Source organism: Ostrea edulis, chromosome 2 (genome assembly GCF_947568905.1).
Source record: "Ostrea edulis chromosome 2, xbOstEdul1.1, whole genome shotgun sequence".
NCBI classification, from domain to species: domain Eukaryota; kingdom Metazoa; phylum Mollusca; class Bivalvia; order Ostreida; family Ostreidae; genus Ostrea; species Ostrea edulis.
This window is the reverse complement of record NC_079165.1, coordinates 99,444,638-99,456,652: the sequence shown is the minus strand read 5'-3', so window position 1 is coordinate 99,456,652 and position 12,015 is coordinate 99,444,638. Positions and strand designations below refer to the sequence as shown.

The following is a 12,015-nucleotide window of genomic DNA, read 5'->3' as shown; positions in this document are numbered from 1 at the left end:
ACTCACAGCTGGTTATGTCTCAAAATTGAGTGAAATATTCTCGACAGGACGTAAAACAAAACAATAAATAAAAACAAACAAAACAACAACAAACAAACAACAACAACAACAACAAACACTGCATGATGATAGATGCAACTTGATCGGGCTTGCAAAATGTCTGACGAAGACAAATATATATCAGCCTCTAAGACATCGGCTACCCCCTTTCATAACTTCACCTCCCTGAAATCTACTTAACAGATACAAAACTGCATGACAACGATAGTTACAACGAATAAAGCATTGACAGAATACAGCTATGAGGCCGAGGTCTGCGTCCTCTATACCTTGAGTGTAATGTGGAGACGAACTCTAGAGCACATTCATAAGTCATGAGCTTCCGCTTAACCCCTTCCACAAACATATGACGTCTCATGTGTATCCTTGGAATCTACCGAAAAGAGCATATATTGCAACGTACAATATATACCTGGTACATGCGATTCTAAGCTGACTAGCATGGCTTGAGCACGTTATGTGTATGAAAGATGGGATGCTCTCTAAAGGTCTCCGTATCGTTAGCTCGCCGTTAGTACCAGAAAGTCACTCCTCTATACTTCATTTCAAGGATTCAAATGGTTTTCCATAAAATTGAGAAATTCAAAATGGAATCACAAGCATGAACATATAAGAAGAGGAATAACCAGCAGAGATCCGAATGCACACCCAACCACAGCATTCATGTGTACGAGCTGAAATAGGTCTACACAACCACAACAGAAAATGTAAGAAACCAGTAGGCAACATTGAACACTCAATGGGCGCATCAAGCATGATCTGCAAATGATGATAAATGTTTGGTTCTTGCTTCATATATTTTCTTTGATTACATATCTATTGTGCAATTTATTACTTTCATAATTCACTAAGGTAGCTCCACACACCCAATAAAGCCCCCTGGAAGCAGAATACAAATCAATTGCCATAGGTGTCGATATTATATGATGCACATAAATGAAAATTAAAGTTTATCGAAAAAATACTATTTTATAATGATTTTGACGATGAATTCAGCATACTTCCCCATCGGATTCAAATATTTATGATCTGCTGATTTATCAGATATCTAGTGTCATGACCACTGGGACGCGGAACTACAAAAGTAAATCAGCCGAAACAAACGACGTAATTGAATAAGCCACTTTCTAACGTACATACACTACAGTATCCTCAAACTAGGAATAAGAGCATGTTACTTATATGCTGATATCAGATGACTTTATATCATTGATACATGTACATGTATATTCCTTTCCTTTCTGACAAAATGTTTATAACTGTAACTTCGTGCACCAATGCCTTAGTTTGATTAAAATAAATAAATGAACAAGATGACGTACGTGTTCAAGTTGGTTACTGGAAAAAGAAAAAAAAACGCTGGAAAAACGCAGAGTATATTTTACATTTTGACATCTGTACTGGAGTTCTCGACCTTTGCTTGTTCGGGGAAAATTGAAATACGTTTTAGAATGTATTCCCTTCTTTGAATATAGAAAGCCTGGTCAATGTTAGATTCGGTTGGATTAACTCAGAACAACAAACAACGTGACGGACATCCTCAGTGTCAAATTAAGGGAGTTTAAACATAAGATGGTTTGCTTCGGGTACAGGAGGTTGTGGGCTCGAACCCCGTTTGCTGCAGACCCTTGTCAACCAAGCGCTCGGCAGAAGAAGTGAATCAAATTTCAGATGAGGCTGTTCCGTGCCATGGTAGGGGAAATTTTACCTATGACTAGAAACGTTTCTGATTGAAAGAAAATTGAAATAAGATTATCGAAGGTACGCACAATTATTTGAAGCTGCTTGTTCCGGGCCTTTGAATGTCCATGCTGCTTGTTCCGGGTTCTCGGATGTCCATGCTGCTTGTTTCGGGTTTTCAGATGTCCACACTGCTTGTTCCGGGTTTTCGGATGTCCACACTGCTTGTTCCGGGTTTTCGGATGTCCATGCACACTGCTTGTTTCGGGTTTTCAGATGTCCACACTGCTTGTTCCGGGTTTTCGGATGTCCACACTGCTTGTTCCGGGTTTTCGAATGTCCACACTGCTTATTCCGGGTTTTCAGATGTCCATGCTGTTTGTTCCGGGTTTTCGGATATCCACACTGCTTGTTTCGGGTTTTCGGATGTCCACGCACACTGCTTGTTCCGGGTTTTCAGATGTCCATGCTGCTTGTTCCGGGTTTTCGGATATCCACACTGCTTGTTCCGGATTTTCGGATGTCCACACTGCTTGTTCCGTTCTTTCTAGATCATGATACAGTCCATGTTGCAACCAGTGTAACGACGAGAAATTCAAAGCCTGTCCAACATTTGAAGGATATATCCATGAAAGATGACTAACCTTATCCACGAAAGAAGAGTGTTGCTCCATTATTGCTACACAACCACTCGGCTGTTTCCGTAAACTCCAACGAGCAAGATTTGACCACTGTGGAGGGCGTAATTTGGTATCGATTCATTTTAATAGCGAGGCCTTCGGAAACAAATATTTATTGTATTGTGACAATGCCTAGAGATCCTAAATTGTAATCTGGCCCTTTATTACAGTGTAACGATACTAGATGATAACAACAAAGGGGTCATGATAAGGGCTGCGTTCAAGGTCGTAGCAGCTACCCTGGTTTCTATGCTTGATATATATATGTCTATCGAATACACTGTAAGAATTAACGCTTGTTATCCCTACAGAGGGCTAGCCTAGATGTTATTAATGCAACTTCGAATTGCTACTTAGCACTGCTTATTCGCAATGATCTTGAACGAAACCGAGTTCTGCACTGTCATTCTCGCATTAGAGGGTGTGGTACGCAAGCTTCACTTTTCGACATAAAAAATGAAATATGCAATTGATAGAAACGGTGGTGGTTTCAATTAGATCACGTGCTTTCCTCTTATTTTTGACTATATTTTGTGAATAAATGCACACACCATACTCCATATAAAGATAAACTAACCCACGTCGTGTTCAGAAAGAGTCGAACGTTTCACATCGCATTTTACGTGGTAGGAAAATTGGGATAACCAATACAAACGCAACTCCATTCATTGCAGTGCTGTTTTAGTGAAGCTTACGTTTTGTGCTGTGTGTTTACACATCGATAAATTCTTCAAAAAGAATGTTTGAATCTTATAATTCCAATTCGTTCCCAGGCTTCCCTGTATCATCAATTTCAAAAATTTGAATAGTTTCCCCGCACTATGTTATTTGTCTTCAGGTGCGTATGTATACATAGCGTTTTTGGATTTATTGATGTGTAAATTCTCATTTTGCTTTATTTTTGTCCAATCAATACTATTGTAATAAATAACATTGGAATTATATGTAAATATTTTCAAACAATATAGATCTAGTATATAAATCTCATTGTTGATTTTTTTACCTTACGTATATACTTAACTCATTGAATTTTCAGTGTTTGTTTCAGTATACATGTACTATATCATTATAAGTATAAATAAATAAATAAATAAGCTACCTACATGTAGCTAGCTTACTTATGTATACGTGTATATAGACACTTCCCTTTTGGCAAACTTATTTATTTTTATTTTAAAACTAAGTGGGATAATTTTATTTAGAGTCGGCATGTATACATCTAATAACAATAGGCATACATAAACCAAAATCAGTGGTGGGTTTAGAGCCCCCCCCCCCCCCCCCCCCCCCCCCCCCCCCCAAGGTATCTTTTTTCGGAAAATGTACTAAACCGCCACTCCGTTTTTAGAGCGTGAGGAAAACAAAGTGGCGGGTTAGGGACCAGACTAAAAAAGAGAACCAGTTTAATACCAACCATTAGGGAGTAAGGGAAGTAAACAGAATAGTTTCAAAACACGCTTGATTCACAGGTAAATTTATACCGTTTCGGTTTCATGTAATCTTTTTTAAATAGATCTCATATATTCGGCGCTGACATTGCATGAGTCTTTAAAATCGTAATCATGGTACCAATTTCTTTGTTTTACACAGATATTTTAATTGATACCTTGGGAATTTTTGTTGTTTCTGTTTTAAATTTCGTAATGTTTACATACATAGTGTAGGTCGCCATCGCGCGATATTCTGTGCCAAAATTAGAAATTATGTCATAAACCTACTGAAACGCCCTTAAAGTTAATGAAGCCTAGTTATACATTGATTATAGTTTTGAACGGTGAATTAGACTGGAAACCAATTCTTTTGTCTCATTAATCTCTTGGGGAAAGTCTATTTATAGTTCGAGAGTCCACGAGCCGAGACCTTGTTTACCCCCACTAAACTGCTAAATTGTGCAAAGCGGTGGTTAAGAGTTTTAGGAATCTTGATTAAGGGCATTTAGAAAAGCGTTTTCTGGAAGGCATTGTCTTTATTGAATTTTTAATCCCAGGCATCAGTCTGTCAGTCACATTTAACAGTTTTAAAGGTTTCGGATTCATTTCGGTTCCCAAACTGTTATGCTCTAGCCCAGTAGCTGGATGAAATTTGCATCTATATGGATCATGTCAACAATTCTAGCCTCAGATGTCGTCGTGACTGGCAGGTCATGGGTTCGAGTCCTGCTTGTAACTTGGCAATGTGAAACCCAAGACTTTGCCAAATGCTTTGCAGTTAGGAGTGAGATTTGCCCCGAGTGTCATGCATAAGCCTAAATTCTGTAACATCTCATCTCAATATCAGTGAGGAATTCTTTGAAGGATGTATAACAAATAAACAATAAAACGTACTAAGATGTTGAATTTCATCTATAAAAATCAGTTGCTGACAAGGTTACATTGTTACTAAAAACAGGTTCGAATTTTTGAGTTCTGCTGCATTCACCCAAAACCTCTAGGCCCATGCAGACCAAACTCACATGGAAGTTGCTTACTTTCAATGCTAATTGTGACCTACATTTTCAAGGTGTTTGACCTTGTTGATGTTTTTGGATTTGTCACTTTCCCTACAGGCAGTTGTAATTAGGATAACGTGCTCCTTTAATAAGTGGGGTGGACCTAGAGGTACGTAATCAAGGACATTCAAACTGCTGATAAAACATTAAATACAGCATGTATTTCTTGTAATTCCAGTTCTAGTTTAACACTCCAACGAATCCAGATATATTGTCATTTGTTTGCAGTTTCAGCCCTCTGTTTAACTGACATATGCTCAGATACATAATGAAGTGAAATGGAGTGTGTGACTAGTTGAAATTGCAAATTAAACAAGAAATTTGTGCTGTATTTAATGTTTTATCCACTCTGTCACAGAAAAGTACACTATCCTGATCACATACATGTGTCTATGTTCAAAAGTATCCCTAAAGCTGGACAAACTTAATAAGTTACAATAAAGACGTAAACACCAAATACTTGCTGGATATACTGGCTATGACCCTTTTTTCTGGATGATTGACTAGGTTAAGTGTTTAAAAGTAGGTTGGAAATTTTCTAGAAAATATAAGACCCTAATAGACCAATATTTATTGATAACACTTAGATGCAGATCACCGGAATTGCTTCAGATGCTGTGTGACTATTTTAAAGTTTAGAACAATGTCCTTGCCAGCATGAAGTTATGTTTGTACCAAATACATGTAGATGAGGAATCTAGGGATTATGCAAAATTGTAGCTTAGCAATACTGGGAATGACATGTATTTTACAGGGTTTGAGAATCTTGTGCTTAAATTTTGAGTACTAGTATGTCTAAAAAAAAAAGTGCCATGATTTACAGTAAATCAAATATATTGTACCTAAGACTTGGGGAAAATGCTGAAATGCAATGAAAATATCTGAGAATTTTTTCAAAGTGCTGGAATTTTCTTGTATGAATTATACAGTGAAAAATTATTGAAATGTGTTAAATAGAGGATTTTATTGTATTAACTAACAAAAATAAAAAGTATTGAAATGTGTTAAATAGAGGATTTTATTGTATTAACTAACAAAAATAAAAAGTATTGAAATGTGTTAAATAGAGGATTTTATTGTATTAACTAACAAAAATCTAGCTCTGGTTACTTATTAATTAATCAACGTGGCATGCTTTCAGTAAATCTTTTTGTGCAGAAGCTGGAAAAAAATTGTCAAGGTCGGTACCAACCATGGTTTTAAGGCTGATCACTCTAGGTTTACAATATTTTTGTTTTATACTACATAAGTAAGATCTTAGTTTATTCACCTCGGCTCCCAGTTTTGGCAATCATTTACTTTTTATTTGAGAGATACATGAGCAATAAAAGAATATCAGCTTATTATTGTCTTTTACTCTAGCGTTACGGAACTCATTAAAACTTTGTCAATACATTTATAAAAGTTATGCATTTACTTAATGAAAATCTATTGTTTGTGAACGATATCAAACACTGTGTTACAAATTTTTGTGAACAAAGTAATTTCCACATGTATAGTATATGGTTGTATTAATTCAATTTACTGTTCTAAGCCATTTTTATAGACAAAGTGAGAAGTAAACCAGAATTAATTGCTTAATAACAGCTGCATAGATGTGTAACTGTTACAATGTATCATGTAGGAAGCAGTTCAATTTGATTACATGGTATTAATCATAATGCTGTGTCTACAATTGTTACAAAAGAACATCATTTTAGTATATGGATAGAAATCAAATCTCTTTGCAAATGTTAATATAAAGTAGTATGAAAATGTTACTGTAGAGTAGACAACACATCCAAAAGAGAGATTGGCATATCAATGTATTATATAAACTTGTCTGATCCAGACTACAACCTGAACATATATATATATGTGGTCTTTATTCAAGTTTTGGTTGTGAAATACACATGTATACAATTTACACAACAAGTTAGATTGCATATAATTCTGATCAGACAAATGTATATTGACAGGCTCTATAGAATCTTTGATGATAAAGATTTCATTTCAGATTCAACAAGAGTTTTCTTTCTTGCCCATGCAGAAAATGATATGATTCAGTAGACTAGAGTAATCCTGAACACCATACAGTTGTGTCGGGAGTTAGTGCCTTGATATGTCTTCCAGCATATTAAACTTGAAAATAGGCTAATTTATATCTGCACAATGGAAGTTTGTGATTAAGTTCATTGTGCACAGAAATTGCCTGAGGAAAAAGGTTTTGTATCGAACCACAGTAATTCTGTGCTGTCAACTTCTTCCTCAATTTCCATCCTAGGTTTATTGATTGTTGGGTTTCAGCATTCACAAGGTCGGGTAGAGAGATAATTAGTATGCACACTGTTCTTTGATGTCGGAGATTCTCTTGATTAGAAATACATTTACTGCTGCACATTATATGGTTACACAGACTGGCTGATTTGACTTCTGACATGAAATATTTGTTTGAGGAATGTCATGTTAGAATATCTCTAACACTTGAAGTGACTTAAATCAAAATTATTTTCTCTATATGATTGTACTCGTGTGGTCATTAACATAGCCATGTGAGATGTTTAATTGTTGATGACAATTGAGAAAATTGTGTAGCTTCATTATTTTAATGCAAGTAAAATATTCATCAAAATCTAATTAATTGGTCATTGTCTTCACTCTCTTTTCTGATTTGGCCAGTAATGTGATAACAGTCGATCTAACTTTGATAGTCAAGTTTCCAAAAGTGGGAGAGGTCTTGTCTGTCTGAAATTGTCTCTTTAACTGTTCTTTTAATGATATATTGGATAAAATTCCAAAGAGCTGGCAGCTAGCTATAGATAGATCTTTGGTGCGAGGGAAAATCAATCAGAATATGGTTTATTTCTCTCAGTCCAATATTTATCCTTGTCTTGTTATTAAAAAGAAGCCATAGGAAGCAGTCTTTGAAAAGACTAATTGTTTTGTGTGCACAAAGTGATAGGTCATGTGACCATCCTGGCTGAAGGGACTACCACTATTGTCAGGAAGCTATAATTAATACAGGTCTTATCTTGATATCTTGTCTGGGTCTTATTGCCATGGAAATACTGCCAGTCTATCTTGGCCTATTATCTCTGCTGGGGAGATAATCAAATGATATTTGGTGAAACTGTCATTTTTCAGGACCTTGATATTACATATAGAAAATGCTTTTTACATGATTGCCTTGATGCAAGTATTAATATAGACTATTAATTTCTTACACGATTTGTTCCATTGGTTGAATACTTGCGACTTGTACGAGAGGTCAGAGTTCGATGCATCTGAGTTGTTAGAATAGGTAGCAACTGTTTATTTGCCAAATGCTGGGTAAATGAGTGAAAACTGTAGGTCTTTTTGAATGAGACTTTATAAACTGAGGTCCTATTGCCACATTATAAACCGAAGTTACTGCTAAATAGCTTTTCAGAGCCTAGCTTAGGTCTAGATTTGTGGCACTTCATCAATATAACCAGTGTCATCTCCATATGAAGGGACATGAAACTCAAAACATCTTTGCAGTGTACAGGAGAGAAAGACAAGACAGCAACAGAGAAAGTATTTTTGAAAAAGAACATTATTTCCTAATAGCCCCCTGTGTTGGCCTCTATGGGAACAGAAATGGGTTACTACCATAGTATATTTGCTTGGCACAGTTGCAGAAATATTGCTACATCTGCCAGGTATTGCTCATTCATAATCTCTGTTTGATAATACATTTCTCTCTTCACCCCTCAGAACATGTTGTTCACAGCTTGTGGTACATTGCATGCAGAGAGACTACATTATAACTATGTGCAGTTCTTATATCTGTAGGTGTATTGGGGGTATTACCCCGGTGTTCACCCGAACACATGATGTACTGTTTGCGCAGCTATATAGTCAATTGCATGTGCTTTCCAGGAATCAAGTTAATGAAGTGTTGATAACTTGTTATCAGCCCTAATATCGAACAAAGACATGATTAATTTTAGAATATACTTATATTCTGTGGATTTTGTAGATGCTACCGATGGATACATTGAGGATATAATGATCATCTTAGGACCAGGAAATGGAAGACCAAGCAAATAGCTGACAGCTAGAGAAGATTGATTTCCACACCGGATATACAAGTACACGGTACAGGTATTCAAAGTTTGTCATTACTTGATAAAAGCTCTCTACGTATACTACTCATCATGGAAACGGGATTATTCCTATACAATCTTACATTTTATGAGAAAAATGCATAGAATAAACCTAGCATGTGTCTGTTGTTTGAAATTTGCAGAGTATCAAAGTATAAGAGAACCCACAGTATAATGAGAACATGTATGTTGTCCATGGTGCTTACAAATAAAAAAAATGAGCCAATATTTGTAGTATTTTAAAATACATGCTACTGGAATACAGAAAATTGAAAAATGTGCTGCAGCAGTTTAAATTATATGTATTAATCTATGCCAAAAACATCAGGCCATATCTGATAAAATTTTATTTGTTTCAGAATAAGTCCTTTCCATAAAGCAGGATATAATGAATTGTTATTTGTTTGCATACACGGATATTTAGGCTAACTATGGAGGCCTGTGGGCTCTGTTTTTATGATATATATGATGAATTATTTTCATTTGACTGATACAGTGTATATATAGATATATGAATTATTGTGAATTGTGTTGCCATTAACATGATAATCCTCTATCAAGATTCCGCATGCATAAGTTAATAGTAGTTGGTGATGCCCCAACTAGCCTCCTCATTTGTGAAATAGAAAGGAAAGTGTAAGATGTTCTCTTAAAGATCTTTTCTGTATGTGTTCCACAATTCCATTAGTGCATTATGTATCCATCTTCCATTGGTAATATTTGTAGGTTATTGCTTTCCTTTATGAATGACATATTATCTCAGAAGACATTGCTGCATTATGAATTCCATGGCATTATTGATAGTATATGATGCACTTAATGCTTTTACTGTCTTCAGATCTCATTTGCATACAGTTAATCTCCTGTATGCTTTAGAAGTCAGTCTTATGTTTTAGAATCAATACAGCAGAGGAAAGGCCCCACAAAACATTTCCAATATACCAGGCAGTATTTTGACTTTACTAGGAGAAATGGTAGAAAAAGCAATCCTAGAGATATTTCATCATATAAAAACATCAATACAGTCTCTATATGCTGGAGAATTCAGCCAACTCAATTATCTTGGGATTTCTTTCCAGTCTCCGGAATATGTTTAGCCAAGGGTATCCATTCTACCTCTTGGTTCAAATCAATATGGCACCGAACTAATTTGTATCAATGAACACGATTGGATGACTATAATGTTTGAATTCAGATATTGATTGTCAGTGGCAGGATGGATCTGAAACTTCCACAGTAGGCTCTTTGCCCATATATAGTATGATGGAATGGAGTGTGTTTTTAGCAGTCAATGAACAAATCTGTTATTGATATTCAGTTTGTGTAAGGGCCAAAGAAAAAGTTCAAACACCCTTAAATTGTACATTAAAACTCTTTTAATGAAGAAAAGGGTGCTGAAATTTCAAAAGTAATGGAATGAATGTGAATAACTGTTTGACATTTTACATGCTTCGGATGTGAGCAGGAATATTGGATTTATGGATATCCATGTTTTCTGTGGTATTCACCAGTTGAAATATTTGGTTGAACTTTGATATGTGGATTTAGTTTGCATTATTAAGGTCAACGAAAGCAAGAACAGTCAAACTGAATCTTAATATAGTTTTGTCCCACACAAGAAGATGAGGCATTTATCAAATATGGCTGTCATTTATACCTTGTGTAAGTATGAATTTTGAATTTGAGATCATTTTCAAGACATGATTGAAAATTTTGTCTTTGTGTGATTGGAGACAAACCAGTATTCCTGCAAAATGTTTGTGAATTACTTGCATCTGTTTTTCTGTCACAATTTCACAAAATGGCCAGAATTGTTTGGGAAAATTCATGAAAATGTTCATTGCAGTGAGGTGCAACACAAAAATGGAGTTCAAGATCACTTTTAAGGTCAAGGTCATGGCAGGTGGTCCATGTAAATAGCAGCTACAAAATTAAGATTTGGTATTTCAAGAAAATGTCCTTTGAACTCCTATTACACCAGTAAAATGCACTTCAAATCTAGTATGGATAAAAGTGGGTTTTTTTCAACAGTACATATTCAGTCATGATACTTCTTTCCAGTACAGTATAATTCAAAGAATTGGCTATGCTGTATTTCAATTTAATTCATTTGTTTCATGTTAGCGATTTTTCCTATACTGGATTTTTTCTTTCAAGGTTACTTTGTCGCCATTAAAGATCTATAAAGATGCTGAGTAGTTTAATTGTCTTTTTAGAATCCATAGGTTTAAATTGGCCCAGTGTGTCCTCGCTATAACAAAAAAATAGCGCTCTTTTTGTAGTGTGATTTATGTATTTAGATGTTTGTCGTAAGATGTAATATGTTAACTGTGAGGATTGAATTACCCCAGCTAAATGAGATTTCTTGTAGAAATCGCAGAATAAGCAAAATTTAAAATTGGCTGTGTTGCCTGTAACATTTTAGCTCACCTGAGCTGAAAGCTCTCGTGCACTTTCCTGATTTAGTCCATATCGTGTTTGTTTTCTGTAAACTTTTGACATTTTCATTTTCTCAAAAAGCAATATATGCCAATTTTATCCAAACTTGGTTTAAAAGCATACCTGCTAAGGGGAAGTAATTAGAAAATAGTGAAAATGAGATGAAACATTATTTTTTAAAAAAAAAGCTTTGTTATATGATGAAATTCAAGTTCACAAGAGACTTGGGTAGGGCCACAACAGGGTTCTAAAGTTTTATTTTGGAATTTATAGGAAAAATTTATAAAGAACAACAAGGGTACATTTTCTTCAAATAGATATGCAAGCATCATTATGTAGAGTAGATTTAAGTGGGGGTTTTTCCCCCCACTAAAACCCCCATAAGAATGGTGTGACTATACAGTGAAGGTTTTAAGTTTTATATGAGAAAATGCAGCTATTCATGTTGTCAATGTAACCCATGGGTCTCTTTGTCTTATGATAAATGCCATTGTAGCAGAGCCCTGGATTTAGATTTTATTCTGTATTTTGAGAGATATAAACGAAGAAATATTCTATA

At 35.3% G+C, this 12,015-nt stretch overlaps 1 protein-coding gene across 5 annotated transcripts in view; it reads left to right on the top strand.

Moving 5' to 3' along the window:
- Positions 1-3,820: 3,820 nt before the first annotated feature.
- The window catches only part of LOC125680484 (mitogen-activated protein kinase kinase kinase 13-A-like), a 32,845-nt gene continuing 24,650 nt past the window's right edge, over positions 3,821-12,015 (top strand). Inside the window, exons 1-3 of one of the 5 annotated variants that reach the window (XM_048920106.2) lie at positions 3,832-3,889; positions 8,891-9,002; positions 9,914-10,679. The gene's annotated coding sequence lies outside the window, so the exon portion shown is untranslated. Of the gene's footprint in view, positions 3,890-8,890; positions 9,016-9,913; positions 10,680-12,015 lie in introns of all 5 variants that reach the window. The other 4 variants (XM_048920105.2, XM_048920103.2, XM_048920104.2 and 1 more) reach the window with 4 other exon arrangements.